Source organism: Petaurus breviceps, unplaced genomic scaffold (genome assembly GCF_028583685.1).
Source record: "Petaurus breviceps papuanus isolate PSGF00001 unplaced genomic scaffold, PetGlider_PUasm1.0 470, whole genome shotgun sequence".
In the NCBI taxonomy this organism is placed as follows: domain Eukaryota; kingdom Metazoa; phylum Chordata; class Mammalia; order Diprotodontia; family Petauridae; genus Petaurus; species Petaurus breviceps.
In genome coordinates, this window is record NW_027186350.1 from 2,958,947 (window position 1) to 2,972,719 (window position 13,773).

Below are 13,773 nucleotides of genomic sequence, written 5' to 3' on the forward strand. Positions count from 1 at the left end.
GATAGATAGATAGATAGATAGATAGATAGATAGATAGATAGATAGATGAATGTGAATTATTATTATTATCATTTGATATTGATTCCTGGTAAAATTCTAGAATGCTTTATTAAAGAGGAAAGGAGAACATGAAAAAAGAGAAAAGTGATCACTTAGAGCCAGCATGGGATCATAAAAAACTAATCATACCATCCTAACCTCCTTTCATTTTTCAATACCAATTATTAGGTCTGTAGATCAGGGGTTTGATATGGGCATCGTTTATCTAGTTTTAAGCAAGACATTTGACAAGTTTACCCAAAATTCGTCCAACTTTAGGGCTGAGCTCCTACATTTCTTTCAGAAGACATATGGCATCATTCATGACTACATAAACAAACAAAAAACCAGAACAAAAACCAAACAAACTTTCCTACCCTACTCAAGCTCAAGGAGTACTATCCATAGAGTTTTTCCTTTAAGTGTATGTGATATGATCCTTAATATAATGTCCAGGGTAGAAATTGTGCATTTTAATTAATAGTATTTAGTATTCAAAAGTATCTTGGTTTTATAATGCATTTCTAGTTTTCTCCACAGAAAATCCTTACCAAATGATTTATAGTATTCCTATGGATGAAAAAGAAATGGAGAAAACAGGATTATTATTCCTGTGCTCTGGATATAACTGTGGTATTAAATACAACTAGATAGTTGTCTTCTCTTTTGGTGAGTAAATTTCCAGGCAAGGAGCTGAGCCATAATTAGAAATATAAATACCTAGAGCAAATTCAATTGAGTCAAGCTGGGGAAAGGTGAACAAATTTCTAAGGTATGACTATTCCTATCTGTGCTTGCAATAGACTGGAGAATATGGGTCATGGGACTTGAAAAGATTGAGAACTGGGAAACCATCATACTCAAAAGTGATAGGGCTTGGTGTGGAAAAAAAAGACTGTAAACCAGCCACTAAGGTTCATGGGAGGAGGGGGGAGAAGGAGAGTGACCTAGAGATCCATAGTTGACTAGGATGTGGTCAGAATGAAGTGAGCTTTACAAAAGAAGAGAGGTGGCTACTGAGTGATGGTTGCAGAGGCTAGGTTTAAAAAATACAGTGAATGGGTAGACTAATAGGCTTGGAATCAGGAAGATACAAGTTTAAATCCTACCTTGGACACTTACTGACTGTATGACCCTGGAAAAGTTACTGAATCCTTTTGGGATTCAATTTCTGTATCTGTAAAATGAGGGAACCGAACTTAATGATCTCCAAGGTCTCTTTCATTGATAAATACTATTATTCTGAATTTGTGTGTCAAGAGATGTAAGAAAATGAGCTCTGGGGCAAGGTGTCTTTGAGATGCTTGTGGGGCACGCAGGTAAGTAACTGGAGCCAGTCTTACAAAAGATGGCTATAAACATTCATAGGACTGAAAGGTCAAGTGAATTACCTAAGGTAATTAATAATGGAGTAGAGACTGAATTCAAATTTAGATCCTGTAACTCCAAGTTGTTTCCACTGCACCGAAATGGCTTGAGGGATGGAAGAGGGGAAAATTAGATTTTAATCAGCACCAGAAGATGGAAGAAAATATGAGGGGAAGATATTCAGGATGAAAGGGTGTTTGTAAGAGGAAGGATGATGGAGAGTTTGTAATGAAGAAAGTTTAAGGGGAAGGCAAAGGAAAATGTCAGCTGGGGAGGGCCTGGGCAGAGCTCCTTTTGAGGAAGGAGGAATGATTGGAGCATATTACCTTCCCTGTTGATTCCTTCACTAATCCTGTTCTTATTCAGAGTGTACGCTCTGGTTCAACTTCCTAGAGAATCAATCTTGATGAAGAAGGCAGTCCTTGAGAGGCAAAATGGTCACATGCCACTAGGAATGGATGGCATCCTGTAAACCACGTGAGAAAGTAGAGAAATACCTTCCCCTATTCTTATATCGGTGCCTGGGCCAAAGCCCTGGCCACCTTGTACTAATTCTGGTTTTGGGAAAGAGATTGCACTGGGAATGATGACTTATTTCAGTGTTTCTTAGTCCATCATGAAGTTTTTCTTCATATCCAGCTAATATCTCATTTTTTTCTTCTAGTTTTAAGTACCTGGTGTGTCTTCTATTTTTATCTTCTACTTTTTATTTATTTTGTTCTGTTATAACTTGTTATTTCACCAGTGTGGGAACTTACCATGTGAAAACTCCCTCTGTGAATGAAGATTGGAAATCCATCTGAAACTTCTAACTTCATAGTATCACCAGAGTCCTGACAAGTGACTTCTTTGCCCAACATCACCTAGCTTAAGTGTCTGAAACAGGATTTGAACCCAGCGGCAGACCCAAGGTTGGCATCACATCTGCTATCCCATTATGTCTCTCATTTCCTGATCAGAGATGACTAACCTGAAGCATGGGGAAATATTCGCGCCATAAGTTAGTAATAAGAATTAGGAGTTCTAAGAGTCTGTCGGACATTCTGGTCAAAGAAGTAAGTTGTCTTTCCTCTTCAGCACTGGGATTTAAGAGCCCAAAGATGTGCATTTGGATCCTGGCTTTGTCTCTTTCCCACTGTGTCCTTTGGCAAATAGCTTTCTCTCTGCAGGCCTTAGGTGTAGAGAGGACCCTTATCAATTCTTGACATTCTATGAAAAGGTATCCTTCAGAGGATGGGGAGACCATAACTTTATTCGTAGTTTAGCTCTGTCACCATCTGGTGGATTTTTTGGATAATGCAACACAATTCCAGGAAAGGATACTTCTACTTGCATACCCTTGTAAATCTTCATTCTGAACTCCCTCTTCTGGACACTTTCATGAATGCTTCCTGCCATCAATTTTCTGTGGCTTGAATTATACACTATCATGTAATGTGCACGAAGAATACATTATAAACCCTGTTTCCCTTGGGAGAGGAAAAATGTGATGGAAAGAATGTTGAACTTAGATAACAAGGAAGGATTTGAATCCTGCCACATTCACATATTAGCTAAGGGAATTTGAACAAATCTCATTAACCTCAATGAACCTCAGTTTTCTTAGTCACTAAAGGGGAAAACTAACAGGATTACTGTAAGGAGAGCACTTTCTAAAACTTTATTGATAGAATTTGTTTTGTGAGATGCAACATGGCAGCATGTGAATAGAGAGGTGACCTTGGAACTAGTAAGAATTGGGTTCAGATCCTGAATCTGACACATACTGGCTCTATGACCCTGGGAAAAATCTCTTAACCTCGCAGTGCTCTAGGCAACTTTCTCAGAATATAAATTGCAGAGAAAGTGCCAGCATGCATTAGTAAAGAAGTGCCCTCATTTGAGAGTTTCCTATACCAATAAATCATAGGTCCAGTAGCTATCACCTTTCATATTTTTTTTACATCTTCTTCATATCCCACTATATCCCACCCTTTCACCCACTCAAAGAAGAAACTCAAAACAAAGAATAAGAGAACAGGGGGAAATCCATTAAGCAAAACTAACCAACTCATCAATATTTGACATCCATAGTCCCAAAGGTATGTGAAGAAGAGAAATGTATTCTTTTTTCCAATTTATTTATTTATTTTTAGTTTTCAACATTTATTTTCATAAGATTATGAGTTATAAATTTTCTCCCCATCTTTTCCCACCCCCCTCCAAGATAGTGAACCTACTGTATATACCTTCCCCCAATCTGATCTCTCTTATACCCTCTCTCATCCCCCCCAACTTTCTAGTAGGGAAAGATGGATTTCTATACCCCAGTGCCTGTATATCTTATTTCCCAGTTGCATGTAAAAAACAATTTTTTTAACAGTTGTTTCTAAAACTTTAATTTCCATATTCTTTCCCTTCTTCCCTCCTCACCTACCCCCATTGGGACAACATGCAATTCAATGTAGGTTGTACATGTGCAGTTACGCAAAATGTTTCCATAGTAGTTATATTGTGAATGACTAATTATATTTCTCTCCATCCTATCCCTCCCCCCACTTATTCTATTTTCTCCTTTGAGCCTGTCCCTTTTCAAAAGTGTTTTCTTCTAACTACCCTCTCCCCCAATCTGCCCTCCCTTTTATCATTCCCCTTCTTATCCCCTTCCCCCTACTTTCCTGTAGGGAAAAATACCCAATTGAGTGTGTATGTTATTCCCTCCTTAAGCTAAATTCAATGAGAGTAAGGTTGTCCCATTTGCTTTTACCTTCCTGCTCTTTCCCTCCATTGTAACAGTTTCTCTTGCCTCTTTTATATGAGATAATTTACTTTATTCTATCTCTCCCTTTCTCCTCAAAATATATTCCTCTCTCACCTCTTAATTTTATTTTTTAGATATCATCCCTTCATATTCAGCTCATCCTATGCCCTCTGTCTATGTATACATGTACACACATATATATTTATACACATATACACCCTCCTATACATGCATATGTATATGTGTATACACATATATACATATATTCCCTTCAATATGTATATTGAAATATATACATATAGGGGTGGCCAGGTGGCACAGCGAGTAAGAGCCCCGGCCGCAGGGACTGGGAGACCTGGGATAGGTTCCAGCCTCAGATACTTAACACCCACACAAAATAACTGGCCATGTAACCTTGAGCAAGTTACTTAACCCCAAGTACTTAAAAAAAAAGAAATATATACATGTATATTGACATATACACATATATGTGTGTGTGTGTGTGTGTGTGTGGGTATTCCCTTCAGACTGTCCTCATACTGAGAAAAGTCTGAGTTACAATTATCATTTTTCCATGTAGGAATGTAAATAGTTCAACTTTAATAAGTTCCTTATGATTTCTTTTTCCTGTTTACCTTCTCATGCTTCTCTTGCTTCTTATATTTGAAAGTCAAATTTTCTGTTCAGCTCTGTTTTTTTTCATCAAGAATGCTTGAAAGTCCTCTATTTCATTGAATGACCATATTTTCCCCTGAAGCATTATACTCAGGTTTGCTGGGTTTTCTTGGTTTTAATCCTGGCTCCTTTGACCTTCGGAATATCATATTCCAAGCCCTTTGATCCCTTAATGTAGAAGGTGCTAGATCTTGTGTTATCCTGATTGTGTTTCCACAATACTCAAATTGTTTCTTCCTGACTGCTTTCAGTATTTTCTCCTTGGCCTGGGAACTCTGGAATTTGGCTATAATATTCCTAGGAGTTTTCTTTTGGGGATCTTTTTCAAGAGGTGATCAGTGAATTCTTTCAACTTCTATTTTGCCCTCTGGTTCTAGAATATCAGGGAAATTTTCCTTGAGAATTTCTTGAAGGATGATTTCTAGGCTCTTTTTTTGATCATGGCTTTCATGTAGTCCAATAATTTTTAAATTATCTCTCCTGGATCTATTTTCCAGGTCAGTGGTTCTTCCAATGAGATATTTCACATTGCCTTCTATTTTTTCATTTGTTTGGATCTGTTTTATAGTATCTTGATTTCTCATAAAGTCATTAGCTTCCATTTGTTCCAGTCTAATTTTGAAGGAATTTTTTTTCAGCAAGCTTTTGAAATTCCTTTTCCATCTGGGCAATTCAACTTTTTAAGGCATTCTTCTCTTCATTGGCTTTTTGTGCCTCTTTTGCCATTTGAGTTAGTCTATTTTTAAGGTGTTATTTTCTTCAGTCAGGCTGTTAACTTGCTTTTCATGATTTTCTTCCATAATTTTCATTTTTCTTCCTAATTTTTCCTCTATTTCTCTTACTTGATTTTCAAAATCCTTCTTGAGTTCCTCCATGGCCTGAGACCAATTCATATTTTTCTTGGAAGCTTTTGATGCAGGAGTTCTGACTTTGTTGTCTTCTTCTGGTTCCATGTTTTAATCTTTTTTGTCCCCCCAAAAAGATTCTATGGTCTGATTGCACTTCCTCTCTTTGCTCATCTTGCCAGCCAATTACTTAAGTTTTCAGCTCTTTGCCATGGTAGAACTCTGCTTCCAGAATGGAGAGAGCTGTGTCCCAAATTGCTGGGGTTTTTGCTGTTGTTGTCAGAGCTATGAGGAAGGTGCCCTCTCTATAGTCACCATAAGCTCTGGCATGCCAGCATTCCTCACCCCAGGACCACCACCCATGACTGTGACCCAGATCCAAGCAGATCAAAGAAAGTGCAATTACCCTCTGAATAGTAGCTTGGTCACCCTACAATCTGCAGGCCAGGAGCTTCTGAGGCAGCCATGTAGCAGCAGTGGCAGCAGCTGCAGCCACTGTGCTGCCACTTCTCTCCCTGGGGGCAGGGGCTTGACTGAGCTTTTCTCTCACCCAGTTCCAACAGAGTTCCCTACCAAACCCTTACTTTCTCTTTGGTGTTTGTGGTTTGAGAAGTCCAGAAACCACCAGAGTTGCAGGTGATACACTCTTCTGAAGTCTGAGCCAGCAAAGCTCATGAAGGGCTGTGTTCAGTTTCCAGCCTGGTGCATTAGACCCTTCCCGTTGGCCTGCCAGGCTGCCTTCAGGAGGACATTTTTTCTCTCTGTCACTTTGTGGGTTCTGTAGCTCTAAAGTTTATTTAGAGTCATTTTTTAAACAAGTATTGGAGGTGGTTGGAGTGGGAGTTCAAGCAAATTCCTGCTTTTATTCTGCCATCTTGACTCTGCCCCCTGAGAAATGCATTCTTGTATTTATTTTGGGGGCCAAACTTGATCATCATAATGATACAATGCTCAGTTTCAATCAACCAACCAATGAATCAAAAAAACATTTTATTAAGTACATACAATGTACCAGGCACTGTACATGATGAGAATGCAAAAAAGCGAAACAAACCTTGGCCCTACTGTGCTTATGATTATAATAGGGAAGACAGATCATAGGTGTCTATATACAGAATATATACAAAATTAATACAAGGTAGTTTTGGGAGGCAAAGCACTAGAAGCTGTGACAAGCAGAAGGTGGTGCTTGAGTTGAGTCTTAAAGATAACCAGGGCTTCCAAGAAGCAATGACAAAGGAGCACACTAGAGACCTCATAGTGCAAGGACATGGAGACAGGAGATGGTACACTGGAATTGGGTGAAGAGCAAGTAAGCAAGTATGTCTAGATCCTATAGTAGAGGGGAGTGGTGTATTGGAGGACTGGAAAGATAGGGAAGGGTTGGGTTGTGAAGAGATTTCAATGTCAGATGAGTTTATATCTATTTCTAGAGGTAATTAGGAACCACTGGAGTTCATTGAATAAGACTGTGGGCAGGGTAATATGGTCAGATCTACACTTTAGGAAAATTGATTCTGCAGCTGAGTAGATGGAATGAAGTAGAAAGAAACTTGAAGCAAGGAAACCAATTAGAAGACTATTCAGATCATCTAGCAAGAGGTTATGAAGGCCTGAAACAAAGCGGTGGCAGTGACTGGGAGAGGAAGGATTGTCTATGGGAGATATTTCAAAGGTAGATGTGACAAGATTTAGATTGGATTACAACAGATTGGATATGTCAGGTGAATGTGAGTGAGGAATAATGGGATTTTTTGAGCCTGTATGACTGGGAGGTTAGTGACACCCTCAATAGTAATAGGAAAGGGAAGAGGGAAAGGTTTTGGAGGAAAGATAATCTCTGTTTTGGACATGTTGAGTTTGAGATGGCTTTGGGAGGTCCAGTTTGAGATGTCTAAAAAGGCAATGAGTGATATGTCTGGAGCTCAGAAGAGAGACTAAGGTGGGATATAGAGATATGGTAATCAGTTGTATTGAGAAGTTAGCTAATTCCATGGAAACTGATGAGATCACCAAAGGAAAGGAGAGGGTCTAGGATAGAGTCCTAAGTGTATAACTGTAAGAGAGGGGAAATTTGATTCCCTTCTCCATCACACTAGTTGAGAAAATCACAGAAAGCAAAAAGTGAATAAGAAACATGTCAATAAGGTGGTAATACCCAGTGATATCTTTATAAAGTATGAACACCTTTTTCTGAATTAAAGGCAGTAAACATATTAAACAAGCAAAATTTGAACACACCTTTATAGGGCTTTAAATTGTTAATCTCTGAAGGATTTCATCAATTTGAGTGACTCCAAACTAAAAGTTAGAAGTGAGAGAGAAAATTAGTCTTTGAAAGGGAATTGCTCTTGGGATTTTGGAAAAATTAGATAAGCCTGTGTACTGAGTTTAGGGGAAAACATGTGCTCCCTAGAAGAGTGGCCAAACAAAACTACTGGGTTGTGTAGAGACAGACCTTCAGGCTGTATTCTATTCTCTTTGCTGGCAATAACTAAACTTGATTGATTTGGCAATTTCCTGCCCAAGCAGAATATTCAGATGAGATTAACTACTGAGAAACCATAACAAATATGAACTTTGGCAATTCCTGAGAAGCCAAAGTTAAGACATTCCAAAATGAAAGTTAATACATTCTGTCACAAATCACCAGACATCTTGTTCCTATTACTCATCCTCCCAAACAGAGAAAGTGACCTAGCAGCCTCACCTTATAGTCCAATTGAACTTTCTTTTGCCCTGTAATGTCACCCTAAGGCTGTATAAAAACCTAAATAAGTGTGTATTTCCCTTTGTTGGAGCTGTTACTATCTCCCTGACTACTGTGCATTCTGTGATCCTAATTAAACTTCTTATCTTCTGTTCTTGCCTCCTGACTTAATGACTTCCAGTCAAACTGACTAAGGTGGGAGGAATTATCTCTCTTAAGACTTCTGGGTACAGGAATTCTCCAGTAGGGAAAGAGTGAATTTTTTTCTCCAGTTATGCAGGGTACTCAACTGAGATACATTTAATTTTCTCCCCATAAATTGTAACAACAGGGAAGTATATGAATGAGGAAAACCCAAGTGCTTGGGGGCAATTCACAGCTCCAGAACCATCATTTCTGTTTCATCTTTCTGATAGAAAGATGAAAGACATCTTAGAAAGATGTTTTCATCTTTCTGTCTTAAGAATCATACATGCAAGTGCCTTAATGAATGAGTTGACCAGATGTTCCCATTGCTAGACTGAGTTGATCTATGTAATGTTTGACTGATATCTTTTACTGGACATTGCCCAGTCAAATTAGTCTACCTGCTGGGGGATATCACTAATCTTCCCCTTCCAAGATGTTCCTCTGCTTAGGTCAGAACTTTATGGTCAGTAACCAAATTCTCATCTTCTTTTTGTGATCTGATTAATTACATTTTGTATTATAATCATAGAACAATTCTGCTATCTATATTTACCCAAATAAGAATCTTAACATTCTCTAGTTCTTCAAGTCTTCCTATACAAATAGCTCTGCTCTCCATTCGCTCCTGAATTCAGTGGCCTAATCTGCTTAAACCTAAATAAATAAATAAGTAAAATAATAAAATATAATTAAAATAACCAAATCTCCCTAAACCTAAAAATAGCAGTATCCCTGTTACTTCAGTGTTAATGAGCTGCTGAATATGAAAATGAGGAGCCTAATTTCCCCTAAACCACAGTGGCTACATACAAGATAGGTAAAAGTGAAGGTCATTAGTACCTATGAATCCTAAACAAGCAATTGTTCTACCTATGTTTCTGTCAAATTAATGGGGAAAATTCTTCATACCTCCTAAAGGAGTAATAAAGTACAAATAGTTGTTCTTCATGAGCCCATTTGGGGTTTTCTTGGCAAAGATACTAGAGTGGTTTGCCATTTCCTTCTCCAGCTCATTTTACAGATGAGGAAACTGAGGGAAACAGAGTTAAGTGACTTGGTCAGAATCATAGTTAGCAAGTGTCTGAGGCTAAGTTTGAACCCACGATTTCCTGGGTTGGGTGGACCTGCTGCCCTATAACCACTCATTTTCTCAGTTACTTAGGGAACTTAGTTAAGACACATTTAAGTGGGATTCAACAGAAACAGGGAATTTTCTATCCACAGTAGGTGGCACCAGATAGAAATAAATGTGCCTAGAGAAAGACACTGATTTAGTGTTTCTTTCAATGTTGACTGAAAAGAATTAATAATCAATAGGAAATAAACTTTGGGTTGTTTTCCCAATAATGATAGTAATTTTATCCAGATAAATCAACTAATCTCTCTTGAGCTCAAATACAATTTTTTAAGACAGGAATTTTGTAAGATTGGGATAAAAGGTACAATACATGGCCATAAAATGGGTTAGTCACTAATACAGAACCAAACACTTCACTAAGACCCCACCCACCCTTCCAGGGAGAGATAATACATTGGAATGAGCCTACCAAAATGTTCTGGAAATTGCTGGAGTGAGGGGTGGGGTGGGGGAAGAGATGAATAATAAAAACATGCCTTACCCCTTTATGTGCCTATCACCAGGACTACAGAAACCCTTGCCTCCAAGGCCAGGCTTCCTATTGGTGATACCGTCTTTCCCTTCCAAATTTTAATCAGAAATGGTTAATTAAATTAACATTGCTAATGCTTTTATAAAGATAATTCCTTTGATTCTGAGTTGTAGGATCCCTGGAGCATATGGGTGTTCAGAGAAGACTAGCATCTCTGGTGTGAGGACTTGCTGAACACTTTTCAGGGCTGCTTATTCACCTATGGTGTCTGCCTGCCACCCAATTCTTACCTGTGGCTCCAAGATGCTGTAGCATGTGCATGGACCATAACACAGTAAAACCATCTCACTAAAGGACTAAATCTGGGTGAGGGCAACTGACAGCCTCAAACCTATTGTGAGGCAAGTGGATGTCTACCCCAAGCAGGTGAAGACTTCCCTAGTGGAAGGGGTGGATGAGAACAATTTGCTCCAATGACCACAAAGGCAATTGAAGCAGGTGCTGTAGAGTACTTAGACCTTGGTCAGACATCAAAGACACAGAGGTCACCCACTGCATCCAGGACCATTGTCAATTATCTTGACTTGTCTTGCCATTGGACTTTGATGACCCTGGAAGAGAGAGTGAGACTGACAACTTTGTGCAACTGTACCTCACTTAAATCCAATTCACATGCAAGTCAAGGCATCACCCCCTGATGTCACTGGTACTCTTCAAAAACAAAACATGAACAACAACAGTAGGATCCCTAGGCTGAGATGAGATGACATGGCCTCTGGAAATAAGAATGACGATAATAAGCTCAGGGAATTGTGTTGGTTACAGATTTGGGGCAAAGGGTGATTTCCACTACCCGATATTGTTTCCCTCAATAATTGAGATTTCTAAGTGTGGGGCACAGTAGAAAAAGAGAATGTGAGGAAATATCAATAAAGGCAATAAAATACAAATCAGTTATAAGAGAGAGCTCAACCTGATTCTTCACATGGTTTAACTCCATGAAGGACAGAGAAAGAATAAAGGAGGAAAAAACAGTATATAGCCCATGAATCAGAAAATAAAATTCACAATAGGTTAGAAGGGGAGATATATAAGAAAGAAAACATAGGAAAATATAATAAGCATGGGAAAAGCTGTTGCACACAAAAAACACATCTAAAAAGTAAAGACATACAGAATCAAAATGTGAGCCTGGAACAAAATTTACTAAGCATCATGTCATGTAAAAAGAGCCACAGAATGGAGTCTGTGGAATGTACCAAGGGTGATAGCTGGAGAATGGAGTGAAAGTCTTGGAGAAACGCCAAAGGTGATGGGTGTGGTAGTGACTGAGCTCAGGATTCTGGGGGCACACACTTAAGCCCAGAGGAGAAGTGGGTTTTTTTCCAGGTGTGAAAGGCATGTCACTATTTTATCAGATTCTAAAGGAATTACCTGAAACAGATGAGCCTGTTTGGATTTGGGGGGAAGCAATATGACCTTAAAGTAGAAAAGTCAAAGCTGTTGTCCAGCTACTTTGCTCTGGTTTACATCCCAAGGAAAATTTTCAATAGGAGGAACAGGTCCATCATCAGATACTGGCTGGGGATACATGTTTCACTGTGGACAAATGATGCTGGCCCAGGACCTCATCTGAGCACTTGGGATAGGATTGATGTAGGAAGGAGCGCCAAGAATAGCCTGAAGAATGTCACTGAATTTTTTTTTCTTTTTGGATGGGGGGAAGGTAGGGCAATTGGGGTTAAGTGATTTGCCCAAGGTCACACAGCTATTTTTTGGTGTTAAGTGCTTGAAGTCGGATTTGAACTCAGGTCCTCCTGACTCCAGGGCAGGTACTCTATTCACTGTGCCACCTAGCCGCCCCATAAATGTCACTGAATCTTATAGTGCTTCTTATATAGGAAAGACACCACTGTTATTCTACACATCAAATGACACAAATGGGCAGAGGAGAAGGAAAATCAACTGGTGAATGGTTTGGATCAAATACAGTTGCACACATTAAAAAAAAAACTTGCTTTATTTAACAAACAGAATTCCTTGACTGTTTATGTTGGGTTTTTTTTTTTTGGGTTTTTTTTTTTTGTTGGTCCTTAGCTTTTACCAAATAATTTTGCGTTTACACATTTGCGTTGGTGTGTGAGTGATAGTTTGTGTGTGTGTGTGTGTGTGTGTGTGTGTGTTAAATGTCAGAGGCCAAATCTGAACTCAGGTCCTCCTGACTCCAGGGCCGGCACTCTAGTCACTACACCACCTAGCCACCCTGACTGTTTATGTTTTTATGGATAACACAGTGGTCACCATCGATATCAAATAAATGTGACACATGTGCCCCTCCAACCTGACCCATGACAGTTCCCCCAGTCCCTGGAATGACCTTGGCTGGAATGGAAATTGTCCTGGGCATAGATCTGACTGGAAGTTCCTTCTACTTATTGTGCCCCTTTACTTGGGCATAAACTAAATTAATCCCATCTATGTTAATGCATGTTTTAGGATGCCACAGTCTTTAGGTGCAATAGGAGGAAAGCCAAATAGCACCTGTTATTTCATAGGATTTTTAGGAGACGAGTTCATCTACCTGGATCTTCACACAACTCAGACTTTTGTTGATTCTGAGAATGAAACAGTTGATGACCATTTTCTATTACCAGAAATTCCCTACCCCCACCTTCCCATCAAATGAAGATCCTGAATTGAACCCTTCAGTGGCATAAGGATTCTTTTGCATTGAAAAATATTTTGATAATTGGTGTGGGCTCATTCAAAAGGAGATATTAAAGCCACAGAGTTTACAGATGTTTAGAAGCATCCAACCCACTGGCCTCCATTCATACCTCCAACCAAACCAGAAGTGACCACTACAGGTGCAGAACTCATTGAATCCACTAATAAAGTATTTGAACTTGAAGAAGACTTGTAGATCTTGAGTATGTGACGTAGTACCATGCAGCCTGTATCTACCACTTGGTACCACCTTACAGACAACTTTTCTAGCCACAGTGCCTCAATCACCAAGAGCACAGAACTCAATTTCAATCCAAAATGAACCAGTTACCATTTTCCCATGAGCTCTGTGATAGAGAGACAGATACAGAGGTACAGAGAGAGAGAGAGACAGAGAATCCTATTGCCATATGGTAATCAAGCAAGACTATGATGCACCTTGGTCTTATTTTACAGATGGTGAACCTAAAATAATGGTCTTGATGTCCAGAGGGCACGTCTAGTCTTGTTAAGAACCACTTAGTGGAATGTGGTTACTCTCTCTCTCTCTCTCTCTCTCTCTCTCTCTCTCTCTTCTTGTAACATGTCTCTTTACAAAGATTCTCCTTCAGGGTTGCATCTTGGGAAGCAATTCTTTCTTTATAAAATTAAATTGTCTAGATCAGGCAAAACAAAAGGTCTTGTTAAATTATTTTAATAGGCATTTTGAATAATGATAATTTCATATGAAAACATTTCTATCAAGGGAATTATGACAAATGGATACTTCTTACAACCCCCTTCTTGCTTGGGAGAAGCTGCCTCCCTGCTGTGCCACCATGATGGTTGCATATGATACATTTGACCCTGACTCAGCATCTTTTGCCTTGC

The 13,773-nt window shown here is 39.1% G+C and overlaps 1 pseudogene; it reads left to right on the top strand.

Moving 5' to 3' along the window:
* Window positions 1–12,349: 12,349 nt before the first annotated feature.
* Window positions 12,350–13,114, top strand: LOC138171875 (cysteine protease ATG4A pseudogene; annotated as a pseudogene).
* The last annotated feature ends 659 nt before the right edge of the window (window positions 13,115–13,773 follow it).